At 40.6% G+C, this 24,284-nt stretch overlaps 1 protein-coding gene across 3 annotated transcripts in view; it reads right to left on the reverse strand.

Moving 5' to 3' along the window:
• Positions 1 to 24,284, reverse strand: part of Sgcd (sarcoglycan delta) — a 933,235-nt gene that overhangs the window by 182,725 nt on the left and 726,226 nt on the right. The gene's annotated exons all lie outside the window — the stretch shown is intronic.

Below are 24,284 nucleotides of genomic sequence, written 5' to 3' on the forward strand. Positions count from 1 at the left end.
GCCCCAATAGAGAAAACACAATATATTAACCATATACAAATGAGACGTGCTTAAGGTTCACCCTGACCCCTCAACTCCAAGAACCTAATGAAATCAGCTACTTAAAGAGCAGAGCACATGATTGTATTTGTAAATGTATCTTTAGAGTATAATTTATAACTACAGTTACACAAAGCAGCTATTTCTCTGAGACTTTGAATATATATTACCTTGTGTCATGATTTACACAGGCACCAGCAAAGGAAGAGGAAGAAAGAAAAGATGAAGGAAGCTAAAGAAAAGGGGAAGGTGTGTCAGCAACCCGAGAGCAAAATGCACACAATTTGGCTCCACACTGACTTCCACTTGACTCTGAACTGGTCTCAAGTCTGAGCAGATGATTCTTTTTTATTTCATATGTGTATGTATTTCATATACAGAAGAACATTATTTCTTCAGATAGAGAGTGTGTGTATTCACACACATGTGGGCTCATGTGAGTGTGTGTGTGTGTGTGTGTGTGTGTGTGTGTGTGTGTGTGTAGAAAAGGTATATTATCAAACAAAAAGTAAGTGAATAATATTCTTCATGGGGATAAATCCTAAGGGGAAAAAAAGCCAAATGGTACAGGTTGAAAATTAAATACTTCTCCTAAATAGATGTTCACCTACTGTGGTGATCTCTGCAGAGATCTGGACAAGGGCAGAGAAGAGGACATAACTTAGCTTATAGCCTCCCCAGTAACAAGACCTTATGGAAAAGGGAGATGTTTGTGTTTTGTGAGGGATGGGTCTAACTAACAGATGGGGTGACTGGGGGACAAGGTCAGTAAACATTTGGTGTCAGGATCCTGCTTAGTATACCCAAATACTGGAAGGGCAGAACATGAGAGTAAGGAAATATGCACACTATAGAAGATGCCTCCTTCTATAAGCAAAAGTGAAAATCTCAAAACAAGCATCGTCCCACAGCCATCTCTTCTTATCTCATTAAAAAAGCCATGTGTTAGTATGTTTATTGTTGTCATCCTTGTTTGGGTAGGGGGTAGGTACATGGGAGGAATTGGAGATGGGAAAGAGGGAAACTATGTAATTATATTATAATCTCCAAAAATAAAAATAAAGAGCCATTCTTACTGATTTTAGCAATGATAGTTTGCTAATAATGGCCTCTTTAGTTCAGAGGAAAAGTTTCTGAGGCAGATCCTTGTTTGAACCTTAACTCAAAGGAAACCATCAGCCAGGAAAGGGTCCCTGATAATGATGTTTTATTTCAGATGACTCCTCCACAATGGGAGCCACTTGTCTGCACACGCCGAAGAATAAAATTGAGTCATAAACCTCCCTTCACCGACTCTTGGAGCAGAGCACTCAGTGTTGTATATGTGAATGGAGAGATGTGCGGGTAAATCAATGGGCATAAAGTCACTGCACTGCCAGGTCCCACACTAGCAGCAGTGAGACCAAGAGCTCAGCAGGGTGCAAGCCACCCTAGAGTTCATCACATGTACAATGACCCTCTGGAGGCACTCTGATGCATCATTTCCCTTTCTTCTCACAGCTAGAAATCTCATATCTCCCAAAGCCCATTTTTCCACTTCTATACAACCAAATCCTTGTTCCCTTAGGAGATTAAATCTCACCCCCCCAAGGCCTTACTCATTGGCACAGAGAAGAAAACAATCTTGTCTATGCTGTCAGCCTTTGAAATCCTCAAGGATTGTATCCTCGAGTTCCACCAACCATGATTATAAAACATATTTACAAGTCACATCTATACTGAACATGAACAGGCATTCTCTTTCCCAGGACAGGTCTAAGTAGCACTTACAACAGCATGCCCAAGACTGGCACAAGATTAAGCCAGCCAAAAATCTCAGCATGGATGGGGAGGGGTGTGTGTGTGTGTGTGTGTGGGTGCTCAGCAAGTCCCACCCCTATTTGAAACACTATTCACAATTGATTGCTGTGGATATTGCCCTTTATAAATAAAATGCTGATTGGCCAGTAGCCAGGCAGGAAGTATAGGCGGGATAAGCAGAGAAGAGAATTCTGGGAAGTAGAAGGCTGAGGGAGAGAGACACTGCCAGCCACCACCATGACAAGCAACATGTGAAGATGCCGGTAAGCCACAAGCCATGTGGCAAGGTATAGATTTATAGAAATGGGTTAATTTAAGATATAAGAACAGTTAGCAAGAAGCCTGGCACGGCCATACAGTTTGTAAGCAATATAAGTCTCTGTGTTTACTTGGTTGGGTCTGAGCAGCTATGAGACTGGCGGGTGACAGAGATTTGTCCTGACTGTGGGTCAGGCAGGAAAACTCTAGCAACAATTGATGGCTGCTTGGGGAGAATTGGTTGTCTTCCAGTATACAGCTCATGGGAGGCCACCCATGCTCAAGTAGGTAGTCCTGCACGCAAGCACATATAGGTAACATTAAATAGACTCAGTGGGTTGAAAAGTAGAGTGTGGGGCATTTACCCACCACCCCCACAGCTTCCCAGAGTTTTCTTGAGTGCGATCAGCAGGAAATATTAGATAGAAGGATTTATAGCGGAGCATCTTGCGGAGATAAACAGATAGAAAATAAAGGCTAGCCTCAAGAGGGCCTGGAACCTATTCCAACGGGCCCCAACTGTCTCTGGCCCAGGGTTTTTATAGAGACGCCAAGGGGTGGAGCAAAAGACCTCCTCCCCCAGCACAGCCAAGTGCAGACCATCTCAGACACCTGCACTCAGGCCCGTGGTCCTGATCATCCTCTATTCGGACCTGCTGGGTAAAGCCACGAGGAACCTGAGAACGGGCTCCCACAGTAGAGCACATAAAGTTGGGTGGGGGATAGGATGGAAATCAGTGAGGAGGGAATGGGAGTAAGTTTGAGGAAAACAATTCATATGCATACATGAAATTCTCAAGCAGTAAGAAAAAAAAACATGGAAGGATATCTATACATTATTTGCAAACACATCAATTTCCATTTTGGATTTTTAGCCCCCATAGAGTTTGGTATCATCTGTAGAAGTTTCTAGAACCAATGTCACACAGATGTTGTGAGGCAAATATATTTCTTTTGGAATCTGCACCACTTGGAAGCTTGTGTTGAGAGTATGAGAGGTAGAGTGCAGTGACGGTGACCTACCAGAGACAGGTAAACCTGTCTAACTGTGCACCAACTTTCACTTCCATTCTCTGCACCTCAGCCTTCCCTGTCTGTTAAGCTGGTGTGATCATGGCAGAAAGCTCACAGGAGCTGTGGCGAAGATGGGATGGACATATGTCTGGCTTACAGTAGGATTCAATAACCAGGTGTAATTCTTATGAAGGTAAAAGTTATCTATTCATTTTTTGCTCATCAATTACATATTAAATTTCTTGGTGGCAGTAAGTGTCAGTCAATCACTGAGACAGTGTTATTTAGTTAGAAAAGATTTGGACACCTAGAATTTCAGTTTTGTTATATGAGGGCACTGTGATTTTTGTCAATGACACAGAGAGCCAAGAGCTAAAACACTATTGATGAACACACAGCATCTGAGCTAAGAACCCAGGATCCAATAGCCAAGAAAAAAAAGCAATGCCACAATCAAGAGTGGACACAGTGAGGATTCCTACTGAAACAAGAAAGCAAAGTAGATTACATTACACAACACATATCTTTCAATCTGATAGAGCGAATCTCTTGCCCATTTATTGGAGTAGAACACGTGTAGCAAATATGTAAGCCCTTCAAGGTCCCCACACACATCTTCTAGTCCACCTCAGAGTCTCTGCAAGGGCACCAAGAAAAGTCCATGCTCTACATTGTAGCAGGTTCTTGGCAAGTGTGTTTGAGGAGACGGGTGAACATTTGTAGCCAAGAACATGAGCTATAACATCACTGTTAGGCTTATAGACTCAAGGGCTATACAATTCCATGACATTCATATCTAGGCTGACAACCCAAGAGCATCTTTTTCTTGCTCATGGCAATGCTCTACTTCTTGTTAATGGAAAAATTCCACAGAATAGCTGTTTTCTTCAGTACTGATCTGGAAATAAAGATGAAACCTACCACACCTTGAACAAGGTCAAATCATGCTTAAATGCAGACCTACTGGTAGAGTGTGAAAAATACTGGGTATATCTTTTAGATTTTGAGTTGGTTTTCTTTTTCATTTCTGGAGTTTAGTGACTTGTGACTTGATTTCTCCTTTCATCATGAAAAAGAGAATGAGGAGGTTGGAAGGAATCATCTAAATAACTTGTCTGAACTGATCATTTGTAGAGATTAACCAGACTTTACTGGGGGGGGGCAGGGAACCACATTTCAAAGTGCCACAGTGTTTACCCAGAGAATTAGTTCAGATTTTTCATCATCTTTAAGGAAGCCTTGAGACTTTGGCAAGACCATTGGGTTCTCTTTTTCTGGAGACCCCCTCTTTCCTTCATTTTGCTGAGCCTTTTTACATCACCCAGCATGCACTCAAGTCCCCACCTCATCCTCAGTGACTGTGTTTTAGGTCTTCCAGGGCCCTTCTCATATTCACTATCTCACATACACACTACAAGTGTTCTAAGGATGTTTTATTTTCTCGATTACACAGATAAGAAAAACTGCACAGGGAGACAAATACCTTTGTCAGGTTCATCCACTCAGCTAGACTCTTGGCCACTTCTGTTTAGAGCAGAGAATGAAAGTTTGAAACCAGAGTTGAACAACATCCAATTTCCCTTAAGACTGTGTTTTCTTAAACCCTCATGCAATTTTCTCGCTCTCTGCTTGCTCAGCAAATTCTTCTCTCTGATGCTTTTATTTTGTTTTGAAGAAACTTGTATTCAGTTAGAATTTTTATTGCCAAAACACAGTCTATCTGAATTGGGATTGGCTCAGAATGAGAAAGGTACACCTACAGAACTCAGGATATGCTGCACAAATCTGATTACGTTTTTTTTGTGAATATTTGTCAGGGACACTCAACCCCACTTTACAAAATTTTTTATTGGTTATAAAATTAAGTTTTATTCCAATTGATGTTATTGGCACAGCGATTTTCAATTTAGAAAACACCTGAATTGTGGTTTTTCTTTCCTCTTCAATCATTAGTACCTCACAGGTGCTAAGCAAGTACTCTAGCACTGAGTTATACTCCTTCCTATTTTTTCCTTTATATTTTGAGGCAGGATCTCACTAAGTTGCCTGGGCTGCCTTTGAACTCTGTTGCACAAGCAAACCTTGTATGTGAGATCCTCCTGCCTCTACCTCCCAAGTAGCTGAGGTTGCAGGCCTATGCCCACCAGACACAATGTGGAATAGTATTTTTTTTCCAACCAGAGTTGCATTCCTAGGGCTATTTGGCAAGGTCTAGGGATATTTGCGTTGCTACAATTCACAGGGGCTGCACTGGTAATCAAGGTGGCAGAGACTGGGGGTTCTGCTAAACATCCTAGAATGCACAGAACAGTCTTCACAACAGTTACCGAGCCCTGAATGTAAATAGTATGAAGGATAAAAAAAAGTCTGGAAAAAATGAAGAAGACAATAGTGATTATAAATGTTTCTGTCAAAGGGAAATGAATAAATGTAAACAGAGGAAACTAAAACAAAAAAAAACTATTTTCCCATTTGATTAGCATTTATTAACTATACAAGGTAAAATGTCATTGTGGCATTTCATACATGTGTACAATATACTTTGATCATCTTCAGCCTTGTATTATCACAGCCCGCTCCTGCTCCCACGTCCCCTTCCTCTACCTCCAAACTGGCCTTCAACCTTCATGTATTATCTTTATTGTTTTCATTTTTTCTTTAACTATTATTGTTATGTGTGTATAGGCATATAAAAATAAATGCAACTCATTCAGTCAATTTAGTGTAGCACATATGTATGTGTTTTTAGGGCTGATGACATATTGGATACCCAGTTAGGGAGCTCGTCCATGGGGAAGATTGATGCTCTCCCTCTCTGTAGCCATTATTATCTGTAGCTCTTCATCTTGGGGTAGGACCTTGGGAGATTGTCCAGGTTGGCATGCCAACTGGTATTGTCACTGCTCAGGTCTTGTTTAGGTAACCAGATTGTTGAGATTTCTTGGGTGTTGCTTCCCTGTCCTATATAGAAGACACAGTCTCAGAACTACTTTTAAATAAATAACTAGGCTATAGGGTAATCATAAAGACAGGGAATTTTAATGGAAAGAACTGGAGCCTAAATGTCATTTTTCTTATTTGAAATTCAATGTATTTCCCCTTATACACCAACATCTCACTCAGTCCTTTGGCTGAGGTTGCTCCAAGGGTGCCCTGCTGATTAGGCTTCATAGTTAGTTTTTCACTACAACTCACCTGCTTCATGCTAAGGTTTTGTTTAGTAGCTTCTGTGGCTGTTGGACTCCAAATATGAGGTCAAGATGCATTTGATGCTCTTCAAACCCCATCCCTATAGTGATTATTTTATTTGTGCTAAATGTGATTTTATTTGTATGTTAATAAATAAAGGTGCCTGGGGGTCAGAGCTAATAATAAGCCATTTAGCAGTCTGGCAGTGGTAGCACATGCCCTTAATCCTGATCACAAGACAGGCAGATCTGTGTGTGTTCAAGGACATCACCCACATGGAGACACACGCCTTTAATCTCAATACCAACCATAGAGACCTGGAGGTCTGTATAAACAGGCAGTGACGAGGAGGTCATGTGATTGGGTTTAGAACCAATGAGAAGGAAGAACAAAAAGTCAATAAAAAATACAGACACACAGGAAGTAGGTCTCTTTCAGAGGGGAAGGATGACAGCGACAGCGAGGGGTAAGAAGGCGGTCTTGGTCTTAATTCTTGGATGCTGCTCTGACCTCTTGGGCTTTTAACTCTGCATTTGGCTCTGTGTTTCTTATTTAATAAAACCATTCAGAATTACACCTACACATCCCCATTGCTATTAACTCAATATTAGTCCCATCTGATCAGATAATATTTAACATATTTCGATAATCAAGGAAAAACAAGTCATTTATTACACAAGGTTTTCTCTTATTCTGTTAATTCATTTTGATTTTTATGTTTATTTTACATAGATTTGGACCATAGGATTCACTGAGACAAAAAGAATCTTAAGGAAATGTATTTTAGGTTGTCCTTCCACTATCCGTAGAGTCTATCATAGTAGCTGGGATATTGGTGTTCAAAACACTTAGTAATGAAATATGCACATGCCCATACACATTTGCTGGCATTCAGACTCAGAAGGGAAAGCTACTTTTCCTTGGGGTTGGAAAAGGGAAAGTAATAGAGGAGGATAAAAAGAAAGTGATCCCTAACATTAACATAAGACATAACACAATAAATCACATTATCTCTTTATTTGTTGTTTGATAATTTCTTTGATAATGTGTTTTGAACCTATTTCTCCTCTTCTCCAACTCATCTTAGATCCACTCCTTTCCCTACCCATCAACTTTGTGTCTTTTTCAAAAATTTCCACCCATTAAGCCATTATTTTTGCTTATTTATTTATTTTTAGGTGTGTGGGTATTTTGCCTGCCTGAATGTCTGTACACCATGTACACTCAGTATCCATGGAGGCCAGAAGAGGGTGTGAGCCAGTCACTGTGTGGGTGCTAGGAATAGACCCCAGGTTCTCTGGAAGAGCAGTCAGTGCTCTTAACCACTGAGCCAGTTCTCCAGCTCCAACTTACTCTTAACTCTGGACTGTACCCCAGTGATTGTTAAGTCAAAATTTTTATCTTTGTCTAGCACCACTATTTTTTCCCCATTTCCTTTAAAAATCTACTCTTTGCCTTCTTTGCTAATGGTAAAAGTATGCTAACTTTTCTTTTCTTTTTTTTTTTTAGTCTATTTATGAGTGTCCACACAGCAATGTTACATTTGTCTCATATTCGGAAGCAAAGCTCAAATGGGCCAAACTGCAGGATGTGGTGATATATAGGATGAAAGAAGTGCCCCTATGGGCTGGAAGGTCTTCAGTTCCAGCATTGTGATGATGGCACCAGCATTCTGAGGACAGCAGGATGATGGCTGAGCATGCTGCCTGTGAGGCCTTATGGAGGGGCTAAAATTGACACTTTCCTTTCATGCAGACCAAGCCATTATCTTTATTTCTTCCTCTTGGTAAGCCTTCTTTTGTTGTCTCTAAACCCCTTGCTAGATTTTTTTCCTCCCCAGATAATCCTTCCTAGAATATTGTCCTTTCTCAACCAAAGAGTTCTAATCCAGAAACTGTTGGGATGGAGTGATGGCTCAGTGGTTAAGAGCACTGGCCTTTCTTCCAAAGGACCTGAGTTCAATTCCCAGCACCCACATGGTAGTTCACAACTGTCTGTTTCTCCAGTTCCAAGGGACCTGATACCCTCTTCTGTCCTCCCTAGGTACTGCATGCACACAGTATAGGGACATGAATGTAGGCAAAATACCCACACACATAAAAATGAATAAGAAAACAAACTTAAAAAAGAAAATGTCTACTAGTAGCATGAATGAAGAAAGTGTTTCCCTGGTCATCCACACACTGTCCCTCAGTGTTTGAACTTTCTAACACTCTTTGACTCATCTGCATCATTTGCTGGCTCAAACTGAGAAACACTGACTAAGGGAAACCCTTACTTCACATCAGATGTTCTAGACTTGGTAAGAATAAAGTCCATGGATTGGAGAAGTTGTAGAGCCTGAGGTGGTGATCCAGGACCTAGTCTTGGAAATCTTGCGGCTTGGTGACTTTTGTAATTGGCTAGAACCAGTTTTGATGATCTGGTGCCACTCTAGGATGTTCCCATGACAGCATTCAACAACAATCTTTAATTCAGCCAGCATTTCTTATGGTGACATGGGGTCAACTGTGGGCTGACTGGTAGGGGTTTGAGTCTGGCAGAATTCTCAAATTTGGCCAAGTTAGACACTTGGGATTTTCTGATTCAGCAATTTTCAAATTTCACAACCTGACAATTTTCAAATAATCTTCTTATTTAGTTGAAGAGTAAACTAATATCCAAGTGAGCTGAATGGCCTGCTGTAGGTCCCACTGGATGTGGAGAGCAGAGTATTATAAGGCCAACATTCTGAAACCCAGCAGCCTGGCTGTTTCCTCTCTCTGATGTTCTCACTAGTCTCACATGGACTAGGTATCCGAGCCCTTCACTCTGAAAGTGAGCCCCACCCCAGTCCTCTGTGTATGCACTCATATATCTTGCTCTTCAGAGACAGGATTTGTTTCAGAAAATCCTTGTTTCCTGGAATCTACCCAACTGAGCTCTCAAAGCTACTTCCTGGAGAGATACCATTAATCTCTCAAATCCTTTAATCACAGGACTGCAGGAGAGGCTCAGTGAGTCCACCCCTTGGTGTGACTCCACAAGGCCCACCAGGGGCTGTGGAAAGGTTTAGGATCACAGAAGAATGGTCTCTTCTCTGGCCACTTCTTTGCTTTTGCTCTCAAGTGAAGTCATCAGTGGGGTTTCTGCATCTATGGGTTTGTGGAACCAGCAGAGATCCCTGTGACTCCCTAGTGGTAGAGGTAAAAGACTTACTATGTATATGGCATTTAGGCCATTCTCTCACTTTCATTTCCTCATTTAAACATCTCAGTAAAACCTGTCTTAGCTGTCATTACTATCTCTGGTTTTCAGAGAGGGACACTGTAGCTCAAGGTGAGTTAGTGACTTGCCTGAGGAAAAGAGGATCAAATTCTAAGTCAACAATGTTTAGACTATGTCTAACAGAGAGCATGCATCCTCTTTCACGTCGTCGTATCAAATGAAGGCTCCAGGTCAGTGTCACAATTCAGGAGTCCTGCTTTGCTACTGGGAAAGTGACCACATGATGTTAAGGATTGAGCAGCACTTAGCCAGCATCTGTGGATGAGCAAATACAATTGTTTTCCCCTTCTCTGCATCTACAGCAGTGTTTGTAGATGGCATGCAGGAACACTTGGTAGAATAGTTTTTGCTGTTAATGACTGGTGCATACAGGGTCCTATTTGCATACATTGGGTAGAGGCCAATGATCCTATGGTTTACAGGACTGCCTTTTATGATAAGGAATCTCCTAGTCTCAAATGTCAACAGTGTTAAGGACAAGGAACCCTAGTGAAGGAGAAGCTAACCAGACTGAAGGCTAACACTCATAGCTCATAAAGCTGTGTCTGCCTTAGGAAGTTTCTCAGAATTAGAATCCTCTTTGGCTTTAGATCTCTGATACTTAGACATTTTGTCTATACCTAGGCTACTTGTCTCTTTCCACCCGAGTCCATGCACATGGACAGGTTCCCTAGTCTGCTGAACATAACTCTCAGAACACTAGAGGATGAAGAACTGGCTCTTCTGTTTTGGGGTTCTTGCTCTGAGGTTAGCCCTGATTTACTGCTATACTCTGGACAATGCTTTTCTATAAGTCATCAGGTACAAGAAATCAAACCAGAACCCACACATTTGACAAGGGCTAAAGGCAGGCAGTGAAGAGGAAAACTCAAGCCTCACATCCTAAGTGAGGATGCTAGCTGTTATCTGATTAGCTTTAAGACAGGCTAGTCCATTTCTCCAAGGTTCACTGTTCTCTGGGGCTCCCTTCCCTTGCCATTTTATCTGAAATAGAGAAATGATGATAACATCAGCTTCTTGAGTTCCTAAGGAACTTACATGAGCTAATATCTCTAATATTTGTCAGACAGTATATGAAGAAGAGCTTTACCTAATATGTACCCCACCCCACCCCCAGAAAACTGGTTGTAGTCATGCAAACTCATTCCAATAAGCCAGGGTGCATGCATATGAGCCAGATAAATATTTTTGATAAATTCTTGCATGTACATGTCATATTCAAAGTGACTGTATTAATACAATCAGCACCAACTAAACTACCTTGTAGAACACAACATTGATTAGTATAAATGGGAGAAATGGCTGGCAGAATGACATGGGGAGGTTATGTAAAGTTGAGGAATAATGTGTTTTGCCTAAATAATTTTTAAAAATTAGAAACTTCTGCTTCCTTTCAATACACACACATGCCCATGCCCCCTAATCCTACACAGAGAGAAAGAGAGATAGAGATGGATAGATTAGATAGATAGATAGATAGATAGATAGATAGATAGATAGATAGATAGGTAGATAGATAGGTAGGTAGGTAGAGATTTAATTTTTGGTTCCCTTCAGGAATTTTTCAACTTTCCTAAAGCTCTGTTTCCTCACATGTAGAATGACAATGCCAAGATTTTTATTTTATGTGATTGTTGTAATGTAGAGATTAATTCACATATGGAAGGTTGGAATGTTCCTGTGTCTCCATAAATGTGAGACCCAATTTTTCTTATGATGTACCCTTTCACTGTGCCCTAACCATGGTAAAGACTTAGTATTCCCTAGGCAAGATTCCATAATTTTTCTTAAAAGCATTTCGACAAAAATTATAGAATTATCCTTGATTTTATTATAACATCTGCCCTATTGTTGGAGTGTCTAGCTGAGATAAATGAAGCAACAGGCACCTTTTGTATGGTATAGCTCTCCTATTTCTAGTCATAACAAGCTTGAAAAAAAATACTTGCCAATATAATACCATGGTCAGGGATGTGAACTCTAGAGTCAAGGGGTTTAAAGTTAAGAGTTCTCACTGTATCTAGAGCTTTGAACAACTTAGAAACCACTCAGAGTTTGCTTCCTTTCCTAAAGATGGGCCTGACATTTTATCATATTTGGAAAGAATGCTGTGAAAGTAAGAGAGAAAGTGGACCATCTTTCTCCAGTATGCTTACACGTTCTATGATCTCATACTCTCACATTATGATTAAGATAAAGCTTGGACAAGTCCAACGTTTATTTTCCTAAGCACATCTAGTTAAACAGACTGTGGTTTTAATTACTTCTTTTGTTTTCTTTCATATAAAATTCATGTTTTAAAATACACTGGAGTTAGCATTCACATAAAGAAGGAAACATAATGGTGATGGGAAACCTCTTCCCTTCACCTTATAGCTTTCAGAAGGAACACTGAGGTGGCTTGAATGAGAAATATCCCCCATAGGCTCAGCTATTTGCATACATGGTTCCCAGTTGGTGGCACTATTTAAGGAGGTTTCAGTGGTGCAGTCTTGCTGGAGGAAGCACATAACTGGGGTGAGGGCTTTGAGATGAAATCGCCTCACGCTACTTCCCATTTCCTTCCTCTGCTTCCTGTTTGATTTTGAAGATGTGAGCCTTCAACTTCCTGTTCCTTTCGCCACACCGGCTGTTTGCTGCCATGCTTCCCCACCACAATGGACCCAGATCCTTTTGGAAATCCCCCAACTCTTCTTCTGCAAGTGGTTTCTGGTTCTTTGTTTTATCACAGCAACAGGAAAGTAACAAATGCAGTCACTCTATACATAAAAGTTAGAAAGTGAGACTGACATGGTACTGACATGGCCTTTTGTTTGGAGTTTAGGAGGACCACATGGCACTTGTCCAGAGTTTCTCTGAAGTTTCTACCAAGGGCCCCCTACATAGTGTCTTGATTTTTAAAATTCATTTTGTACTTTCCCATGAGACACACAACTCTTGAGCGTAATATTTGGAGCAGCTGCTATCAGTAAGCTAACTCAAATTAAATTTCAATTAGGAATTGCTAAAGAAAAGAATGAATAGAACAGAGAAATTTTGACTAAAGGGTCGCTGTGAAACTGGACTATGGTATGACAGCACAAAAGAAGACATTCCTTTGTCCTCCAATTCTCTCCTTCCTTAGCTTTTCCACCCACTGAACAGTCACATTCAGCATGTGCTTAGCATGATAAAATGGCAATATTTCACTTAGTGCCAATACTTAGGAGAGTACCTGACCAAATATTAAAAAAATGCTCAGAGAGAGGTTTGTCTTAAGTGTTATCTACCAGGTGATACAAGGCAAGAAGAAAGCATCTTAACTCACATTAAGTACAGAAACTCAATTACATCCACAAACACCAAGTACTAAGCTCTATAAGATACTAGAAGGAGGACAGTTATTGGGCCTTGTGGGTAGAGTCCACAGTTGGTGGTGATAGGCAATTCATAGGCAGCAGACTCAGATCCTCATATATTCTGAGATAAGAGATTCAATGAAGGGAAATACTGAAGGAAAGCAAAACAAACAAACAAGCAAAACCCCCAGAGAAGCAAAGAACATACAACTCCAAATTCCTATCTTTCCCTGACTACCCATGATACCACGACAATATGGCTGCTGTAACAAGACCTGAACAATGACAACATTAACAAACATGTTACTGTAAAAGTAGGAAATATCTAGAGCCCCAGCTGTAGACACACTGGGGCAATAGGCAGCTGATGACTGCTAAGAAGAGAAGTAGCCTTTCTCTGGGATGAGACCATTCTGCCATAGCCGGTTATAAGGTACCAAGTGGTCAGCCCTGAAACCATGTATATACAAGCAACAGTAAACGAAGATTGAGTTTGCATATTTATTTACACACAAACACACATATATGCAGTATGTAAGAATAATAATCAAAGGAAAAGGGGTCATAAATTTGAGAGCATATAAGTGGACAGGCATGGAAAAGATTGAAGGGAGAAAAGGGAAGGGGCAAAATGACATAATTATATTTTAATTAAGATTTTAAAATTATTAAGAAAACACCCTAAAGAGAGAGGCCAAAAGATTATCATAACATCTGATGAAGCCACTTCAGCCCAGCACCTAGCTTATCCCTAATCAATGTCAGTTTTTCAAACAATTTTTTCTGGATATCTTTAGCTTATGAGAAGACTAAGAAAGAGCTATCATTAACCAAAATGTCTTCTGAAAAAATTCATATTCACAGAAGCTTGGCTCAAGGGGGAAAATGCATCACCTTTTGTTCAATTAACCTTTAGAAGAAGAAAAGCCAATGTACCTCACACCGACTTCAGTGCATCCAGTCTGAGATCTTGACAAATGCTCCTTGTGGAAAAATTCACCACATATGTTTATGGTGGTTACTTTTAGCTGTCAGTTTAACACAATCTATAATCACATGGAAGAGTTCCAATTGAGGAATTGCCAAGATCAGGTTGTCCTGGTTATGCCTGTTGGGGGATATGGGAAGACTCAACCCACTTTGGGAGGCACCATTCCCTTGGCTGGGAGTCCTGAGGTATATAGGACAGAGGGAAGCTAGGTCAAAGCAAAGACACACATTATCTTTTTTGCACTTGACTGGATGCAATGGACTAGATGGTTAAGTTCCTTCCTTGACTTCTCTGAAATGATAAGTTGTGAACTGGAATTGTAAGTCAAATATAACCTTTCTTCCCCTAAGTGGCTTCTGGAGAGAGACTGTCTCCTCAGGATTTTCTGGGTAAATGATGTATGATCCATTTTCATGAGACAAATGTGGGCTGAGTGTGATACACAGCTGTCCTAGAGGAGTTAGAGAAGATAAGAAGCATCTTTGCAGAATAGCATATGAATCAAATTGCCCAAGAATCAGCTTGCCATGTCTTCCTTGCTGTTTTGTGTAGGAGCAGCATTATAATTCTAGAACCAGGAATCCTCAAAGAGATTCCTTTTGGAGGAAAGCAGGCAGCCTAACAAGGCCCTCTGGGCAACAAGCCCACCTTCCAACTGCCTCCTGTGAGGCTAAAGCTGCAGCCAGCCACTTGCAAGTCAGAGGCTGAGGGAAGCAGAGTCTGATAGGTCCAGTCACAGTTGTGAATTAGATGCCTTCCTTTAAGACTCAGAGCTACCAAGTTGAGGCTATGTCTCAGAAAATATACCAAAGGGGGTTTGAAACATAGGTAAATAGCTTAGGTAAGACACATAAAATTTGAGAATGGAGCATGCATTGTGTTCCCTGTAGTACCACCAGGCTGATCACACCTTTGATGGAATAGAATGTCCACCAAGTATTAGCCAGTTTTCATGGAAATGGGACAAGAGGATCACCCCCCACTACTCCTACCCAGATAGAACAGTGAGATTCCAAATAAAGCCGCAGTTTAATTATGCTGTGTGTTAGATATTTAACAGACTAATTACTTAACTGTTTGACATTTATTGAGTGCCAGGTGTTGTGGTGGGCAGCTAAATACAAAAGGAAGTCCTACCCTAGGATCGTAGCCTGCAAAGTAGCGCTTATTAAGTGGGCTGCAGTGGGTGCTTCCCTGATGTCAGTTATCCTTCAAAGTAGATCAACACCAAGATAGGAAACATGGTCCCAGATTAGTTCAGATCTGGATTTGAATTCTAATTGCTCCATACACCCACTGGGTATAGTTTGTACCTTGTTTCTCTTTATCCATTGAAATAGTATGATCTTTCAGTAACCTTTAGTAATCATAAGATTTCAAAAAGTAGTAGAAGAAATCACCAAGGAGGTGGGGAGATGTTTAGGATGTTAATATGTAGGCACAGGGAGTGAATATCATCATTAACTATCCCTTAATAAAAGTTAAAATGAAAAACTACTTAGCAGAGAATATTCATTATCTCTTAATACCTTTTATCTCTCTACTCATCTCATATTATATAAAACTCCTTCAACTTTTTTTCTGAACTATTATTGTATAAATAATAAGCACTGCCTAATCTAGGACTTAATCATCTCATTACTTTTGTGTTAATTGTCTTCTTACGACAAGGCTTATCTCCCAAATTATGCTGCACAGTTCACTGAAGACAGCACAGACAGCAGAGTTTGGGGATATTTGCTTGAATGTTTTAAGTTGTCAACAAATATCTACAAAACTGAACAAGGATTTAAATTTTTAAATTTATCAGTGTATAAAGATGTAGTCTATTTTGAATATTTTGATCGTAAGTATAAGCCCAAACATTCACAGGCCATTCTTTCTAGTGTTTTCTGAAAACGAAGAAGAGTTTGTGGCAAAATCAGAAACGCAGGGAGAAACCTGAGAGTCACCTTCTGTTGGATGAGAATCCTCCTTCAGCTTTTGAGTGGCTCTCAGCCATGACCAGGGTAAGGCAGGTAAGAGGACAGACTCCCTGCAACCATTCTTAAGTTGCATTTCAACATGGAATCTCATGGAGTTTGCCTGTGGCATTTTGAAAAGAATTTCATTAAATGTTGCTAACATGTCATAAGCTCCCTTAAATGGAAGGGTAATGGCTCATAACATTTGTAAGCTTTTTAATTTCATGGAATATGAGCAGCATAATCAGGACCTATTAAAGTCAATCAACTGTGCCAAGTGGGGCTACCTACCTTTGCTTTGTTTCTGTTTTCCTTGTGGGTGTACCCTGTGAACCAAGGGGTAGCAAGCCCCAGTAACATTCTTTAAGGTTCACACTGGCGTGTCGCATTTTGAATAACTTCCGATGAAACCGTTGTGGCTCTATTTGCATATATGGGTTGAACAGACACTTCTGGGAAATGACTCTCTCTGGAAAAGAGAGATTTCTCTTTGCATTTGCTTGAGCTCAGAAGGCAGAATCTTGAGAGAATTCAAAATCAGCGATCTGACCATTGTAACTGGAATTTGTAAATGGATATGAATATAAGAAAGATTCATGTCTTCTGCAACACAGAAGCGCCCAGCTACCAGTCTATTAAGTTCTGTTCTAGGGGTTCTCTTCCACTGACAAGCCTTAACTTATAACAGTGGTCACTTATACCAGGTTAAACAGCAGGTGTGGTTGTAGGTAAATTGCTATATTCACTGGTTCATGAAAACTAAATGATTTGAATGATAAGTGTTAAGATGTCATATCACATGCCAAAGGTTTCAAAGCTAGAAACGGGCAAAGCCATGCTTCAGATCAGTTTCCATATGGCCCTAAATCACATGCACAGTGCTTTTGTGCTATGCTTTCTTTACACACGCCCTGTTGCAAGTGTTCCCAGAAGGAATGGAAATATCTCAAGAGCATTTCCACAAAGGGAATAGAAGCGTCATTTCAACATGGCTGAAAGCTACAGAGTTAAACAGCGGAGATCTGTCTCACTGTCAAGGGAGAAAATACACATCAAATTTGAAATGTGGAGCTAAATATAATGAATCAGAATATGGCAACACCACAAGCATGTCGGCAATATTGAAATAAAGAAGGCAGTGGAGGGAGACCTGAACAAGCCATAGATGCCTGTGATGGTTAATCTCCATGGTCAGCTTTCCTGCATGTGGAATCACCTAAGATGCACTACTGGATGTGTCTGTAAGAAAGCTTCCAGGGAGCTTTTCTGATCTATGGAGCACCAATCCTGCATACAAGAGGCTCAATCCCATGGTCTGGGCTCCTGATCCAAATTAAAGGGCAAAGAGGAAAAGGCAGGAGACCAACACTCATTTCTCTCTTTTTCACAAACGTAAGGTAACCATGTCTTCCCTGCCACAATGGACTATATCCCCGTAAAACACGAGGCAAAATAAACTCTTTCTTCCTTAACTTGCTTTTGCTAGGCTTTTTCACAGTGGTGAGAAATGCAGGTAACACAATGCCCAACCCTGGGAACACATAGAAGGAAGGAAGGACTTTGAATGCTGTGCAGTTCTGACTGTGTATCACAGCAGCACAGCTGATGACTTCACAGTTCAGAGGAGCCCCATGCAAGCCTAACGTGTAAATCTTCACAAAATAAACAAATAAGAACTGAACACCGAAATGGAAACTTCACAACAGCATGCACACAGATACACTTCATACATTTGGTTACAACTTATACAAATGCTCAGGAAAAGAAATAGCTATTTCTTAATCTGTCAGGAATGGCCAGACCCTGGAAATTTGCAAATTAATGACACCATAGTCTCAGGTATGTATACTCACTCTCATATCTAAATATATGGGTTTTTATTAAAAGAGTAAAATAATTACATCCAAGAATATTTACTGTATATGTGGGGGTGCTGTGGGACTGTTTGGGTTGATAAGAATCAAGAAACAGTATTGGAGAGATGGTTCAGGGGTTAAGAGCAGAGTATTGAGTTTAGTTCCCAGCACCCAGGTCAGGTCACAGCCACCTGTAACTCCATCTCCAGAGGATTTGGTGCCCACTCTGGCTTCCAGGAGCACCTGCACTCACATGCACATTCTCTCTCTCTCTCTCTCCTCTCTCTCTCTCTCTCTCTCTCTCTCTCTCTCTCTCTCTCTCTCTCTCTCTCCCTCTCCCCCTCTCTCTCACACACATACACACACACACACACACACACACACACACACACACACACACACACTCATACACTCATACACATAACTTATTAATCTTTAAAAAAAGAATGAAGAAGCCGGGCGTTGGTGGCGCACGCCTTTAATCCCAGCACTCGGGAGGCAGAGCCAGGCAGATCTCTGTGAGTTCAAGGCCAACCTGGGCTACCAAATGAGTTCCAGGAAAGACACAAAGCTACACAGAGAAACCCTGTCTCGAAAAACCAAAAAAAAAAAAAAGAATGAAGAAACAAGGAAATATAATCAGGATGTACATATTATAAGGTGAAGAGTTCGCAAGGCAAGTTGAATTCAGGATGCAGACAACCTTTCTCTAGAGGGATTTCAAAAGATGATTAAGCTCTAGGAAAACCATTAGACACATCAAATTACATTCTCTCCTATGCATCTACACTGGGATTTGGAAGGGCTGGTAGGCTGGAAGATATTCTCTAATGTTTTCTGGGTTTCATAATTGAAATAGAGAACCAGAGGTAAGAATGTCCAGGTCTCTAGAAGTTTACAATTTCTGTAAGTTTGAAACATTTCATATGTGTGTCACATTGACAGACTCAGAGATGAGCAGAGTCCTTAGACATTTAGAAATTAAAAGTTTGATATTCCAGCTAAAACATATCCATACAAACTAGTTTTACTGAAATACTATGGTGACTTTTGTGTATTTGTGTGTCATTGAGTTAATTTGTACATAAGTCCTTGATCATTCCCAAACAGGTACTCTAATACAGTTCTAAATAAAAGGCATACTTAGAAAGAGGCCATGTTGTAGTGCAGGAAGGTATAATTCATGATGTGTGTCCAACTCTGGACACTGCAAAATGATGTTGTCATCTATAAAGTACGTGCTCAAGAACCATGCAACTAAATAATAAAAATCTGTAAAAATAAATCTCATAATGTTTTAAGTAAGTTTACCATTTTGTGTTGGGTTTAATTCATAGCTATCCTGGGGTATATGCAGCCTACAGGCCACAGGTTAGAGTCTCCTGAGAGGGGAATCTGGGATTTAAGTGAAGGAGAATACTGGAATAGAAGCCATGAGAGGGAGTATGAGAAATGGCCAGAGAGCAAGTAACTGGTAGAAAAAAGGGAGTAAGGTCCTCTGATCTTCACAGCACAAGCAAGAGGTGTGTTTCACTGAGTTACAAGAAAAGAAGCCAGGGAAACACCACAATATAACCTATATCGTCTACCACTCAAGAACAATCTGGCCAAGGTCACTATTAAAAATTCAGTCTGGGGAGGAGGGGTACATGTGTGGAGAGATGGCTCAACAGTTAAGAGCACTTGCTGCTCTTGCATAAGACCTGGGTTCAGTTCCCAGCACCCATATGCAAGTTCATAGCCATCTGTAACTCTGGCTTCAGGGAATTTGACACTCTCTTCTGGGATCCTCAGGCACTTGTAGGCCAGAATTTTGATTATAAACCAACAACAGACTCATATACATAAAAACGAAAACAAATCTTATAAAAAAGGAGAATCCAGTTGGATTGGGATATGAGATTTGTGTTCTAAGCTTTTAATGCTTACCTCTAGTGAGATGACTACAACACAGATTCTTCATAGGGCTACCACAAAGGAGTAAAATGGGACATTTATCTCAGCCCTGTGTCTACTGGCTTTTCAGCATGGAGGTTTGGGCTCACATTGCTTGGATTCAAATTCAGTAAACATGCATAAGCAATTACTGTGGGTTATGCCCTCTGCAAGTGTTTTTTATATCTATTAGTTTATTTAATCTCTCTAACCTTTTTTGCCTATTAAAGATAAAGACAGTCAATACTGAAATGGAACCAAAACCCAGAGGGGTCTTAGAAATACTTTAAGATTTGCTTCCAAGGACTGGGGAGGTCCTTGAGTGCACAGAGCACTGGCTTGGCATGCACAGATCCCTGCAACTGTTTCTTAGCATGGCATCAAACCCTGCCTGGTGATGCATACCTGTAATCCCACCACTCAGGAAATGGAGGCAGAAGGCCAAAAGTTGAAAATTATCCTCCACTACATTAGGCATTTGAGGTTAAGCTAGACTGCCTGAGTTCTTGTATCAAAAATAAAAAAAGTAAAATGTGTAAATAATCCCTACCATTTTCTGATAGGAATTTTTCAGTTATCCTGAGAATATAACAGTTCTATTGTCCAGACCTCTTTACAGGATAATTTCTACTTTACTTAGTAGCACCTTCATGGCTTTCTTTGACTATGAATTTGCTGATCAAGGCTGTATGCATAAACCCAAACAAACTATGCTTCATGGGTTCTTTAAGTTTTTCCCTCCAATTTAAAAATAGGTAGATTTTTTGCTAGGCCAACTTTAAATAAATCAAAATATACGGATTGACCTTATATTGCTGGATTTTACAGGACCTTAGTGAGCCTGTGTTGTGCATGGTGATAAGTACTCAGACTATAGGAGTTCTCTGTATTTATCCATAACAAGATAGTAATGACTCCCCACCACCACCATTCATTACTGTGCTGTGATTGGCCATCCACTTAACTTTATTTTTTAGGCAACAACTTCATATTCGATGACCCTGTGAATGTCCTGACAATTTTAGGTGTCTGTCCTCATCTTCTACCTTGCTTGAGACAGGGTTTCTCTAGGTGTTGCTGCATTCACCAGACTAGATGGCCTATGAGCTTACAGGGATTCTCATGTCTCTGCCTCCCACAGAGCCAGGAGAGCTGGAATTGCAGGCATATGCTGCAGTGCCTGGCTTTAAACAGATTCTTGGAATTCAAAGTCAGGTCCTCACTCTTGTGCACCAAGTGCTTTGCCATTGAGTCATCCCCACCCTCTGTCACATCTGTCCTTTCAACACTGTCACATGCTGCTAATTCCATGTTTTCTTTTCACAATACTTCTTGTACGTTCCAATCCAATTCCTGTTTGTACTGATATGCAAGCAATTCCATATAGAATAACCCACAAACAATAGAAATTTATCATTTCACAGTTCTGGAAGCTGAGCATCCCTAAGGTCAATGTACAAGTAAGTTTAGTCATATGGTACGGGCTACTCTTGGCTCCCAAGACACTCTCTCACTGCTGTGTCCTTCTGAGGGAAAGACGGCTGTTCTCAAGTAGTGAAAAGGACAGAATGGGTGTAAAAAGTTGGTTGATTTATGATCTTGCCATCAGAATGGTTTCAAATCACAATGGAGGATCCCTAATTATCTCTTAAAGGGCCCACTTCTACATAAGCCACTAAAGGTCAAATGGAGGTGACATATTTCAATCATAGCTCTCCTCGCCCCACACTTTGCTAATTTACAATACTGTGACTCCTTGGAGTGTTTGTGGCAGTGATGGGAAGCATGGTAGTGACTTCCACTACCATGAGAACTCAGATAGAGAAAGAAGTGAAAAATAAATATCGGGAATGCTATGAAATGAGGGACTCTTGTTAACAACGGAAGTGAGGAGCAAACAGCAAGTAGTTTTATGCTAATAACTGAAAGATGAACCCAATTCCATTTCTTATGTCTTACTGAGTTACCACCTAAGAATAACTCATCTCACCATAAATATTCCCCTCATGTTTAGTGACAAAATGGAGCCTCAACTGAGGACTAAAACCAATCTATATAGCTTGATGGCAGAACACTTCAATTATTCTACCATCTGTACTTGTGTTTTCCTCTTGAGAGAAGGCAGTTTGATTTCCAGGACTCTGACGTCGCATAACAGGAGCTGTGGCTTCATAGCCGGAGCAATGCACACTACCGCACTAAGCAGGGAGGCCCGCTTGGCTGGCTATCTGTTCCATTCTTTCACCTTGGTGATCGCTGCCACAACCCACCCTTCTCTCTTCCTTTCCCTTCAACACATAACAGGTGCACCCGAGGAATATTTATTAGTCTTAAGAGTCCCATTTCCTTCACAGACCATTTTAGTATTTGCCTGGGGGCAGAAACTTTGCTGATAGAAACAGAATCCCTCGTTGAGATGGAGAGTCCCCGCACTCATCATTCTAGGCAACCGCCATTTAAAACATCACTGGTAATAATTGACAGTGCACTGCATCAAAAAGGTTACACTTTGCTGCTTCCAGAGATCACAAACATCAGTGGAACGGCACAGATTTGCTTATCATTTCATAGGCCAAAGAAATGTTCCCTTCCACCTTTGAAATGACACCTTCCAAACAATCATCTGTGATTTTGACAATGAACAAGGTTTTTTAAATTGAGACCAAGAGTGCAATACACAATAGCAATTATGAAGCACTGGGTGCTACTAGGGTTGATGGGAAATGAGTCTGTTTTGATTGAAACATGATGAAAAAGAAACATTTTAAAGTAACTTTTTTCTAACAGTTTTAATTGTGAAGAACAACAAAGCTTTTAGAAATATAACAAAACATGAGTCATCCTTAAAGCTAGCTCCTCTCTGCATTATTATCCCAAGTGCTCAACAGGCACCGCTGGCTGTGAGATGTCCCTGGACTGAAACCTAGACTTTTCTTACCATGTAAAGAACATCAATCAAACCACAGAGGACTCTGGCATGCGTTCATTTTTATTCTTGTCGTTAGTTCTTAAATGTTAAGTTCTTAAATTTTAAATGTTAAGGAGTAATCAAGAAACAGTCTCAGCACCAGATGGCCCTTGTATCAGCACAGATGAGGCAGTCCACTATCAGTGTGTACCAGTCACTGTATCAGCCCAGGCTATCGGTACAAATGGGACCAGGTGACATTGCTAAAGCCCACTCACTGATGGTTTGATGGTCAGGAAGTGCTAATGTTTAATCCTTGGTCTATGCCATGTCTTCATTCTTAGGAGTTTGCATTTACCTATAGATGACATGGTTCAAACATCTGTAGGTTCTTAGTGTAGACAAGTGTGACAGGCTTCTACATCTTTACAACACCCACTGAGCTGTTGGTCTCCCATCAGCCCACACTGTAGCTCATGCTACCAACCATATGAATGAATACTTAGCACATGCATGGAAAAGATAGTTAATTCACATATAAACTCCTCAAAGGAGATGCTTGTCCCTGCTTCTAACTGACAAGTATGGACCTAAGAGAACATTTATTGGTTCAAAGAGACTTTGCTTCTTACCCTGTCAGAGACATGAGTCTAGGAACTTCAATGGTTAAATAGAGACAATAATAATATTTTTAAATGCTAGCAACATATAATTATCACATTCAAATTTACTTACTTGTATTTGAGACAGTGTTCTATAAATTACATATATTAGCTTCCACAGTGCTGTAATAGGCTTATAAGGTAGAGCTACAACTGTGCTCATTTTCTCGGGGAGTGAAGTGAGTCACAGAAAAGGTCAAGACATTTACTCAAGCTCACATACCTAGTAAATGGGTAGACACAGTATCTGAATGCTTCAGAGTCTGATGTGTGTGTGTGTGTGTGTGTGTGTGTGTGTGTGTGTTTAAGGTTTATAAATGACATTGTAAGATACCTGCCTACAGTAAAATTGTTACTATATTGGGACAAATATATACCCTCAGTACCATACTTTTAAGTCTGTGCTGTTAAGGAGATTTGATGGAGCAGGGGACTCACATAGGTAAGTAGATAGGTAACTATACAATTTCTACCTACAGAATATGAATTGAAATGATGTACTATGAAGTGACAGAAGAAAATCAAGCCACCTGGCAATGGTTGTATTTTGGACTGGCTCTCTTGGGGAAGCCTCTATGTGAAAGCTCTTGCAGCAGCCTTGGAGATAGAATGAGGCTAGTGCCTTTCAGACTGGATATGTGGCACCCACTCAGGACCTTGGTATCTTATGGCTGGTAACAAGGGAGGAAGACCAAGCTGCTGGACCCCATCACTTTAGATTTGAGTTTCCAAGGGAAAACTGCTTAATGAAGTCTGTGACATAGCAAACCACTGACCATGTCCAAAAGACAAAGAAACTGAGACATGAAGGAGTTTGTTCAAAGGCCCTCTGCTCATCAATAGGACGTTATAAAGAGAACTTGATTGTCCAGCTTTGAATCATCAGCTTGCCCCAAACACTAATTGCCCACCAACAACTTCCCTTCCTATCCAAGAGGTTTTAAATAGATTCTGGAGTTCTGCTTTCCCTTTGGATAATTCACAGCCACACTCTAGTCTTTGAGTCTTCCCATGTGTTCTATTCCAGCTTCTTATTCTACTTAGACTCCTCCCAATCATGCCC

Source organism: Peromyscus maniculatus, chromosome 8 (genome assembly GCF_049852395.1).
Source record: "Peromyscus maniculatus bairdii isolate BWxNUB_F1_BW_parent chromosome 8, HU_Pman_BW_mat_3.1, whole genome shotgun sequence".
NCBI lineage: Eukaryota > Metazoa > Chordata > Mammalia > Rodentia > Cricetidae > Peromyscus > Peromyscus maniculatus.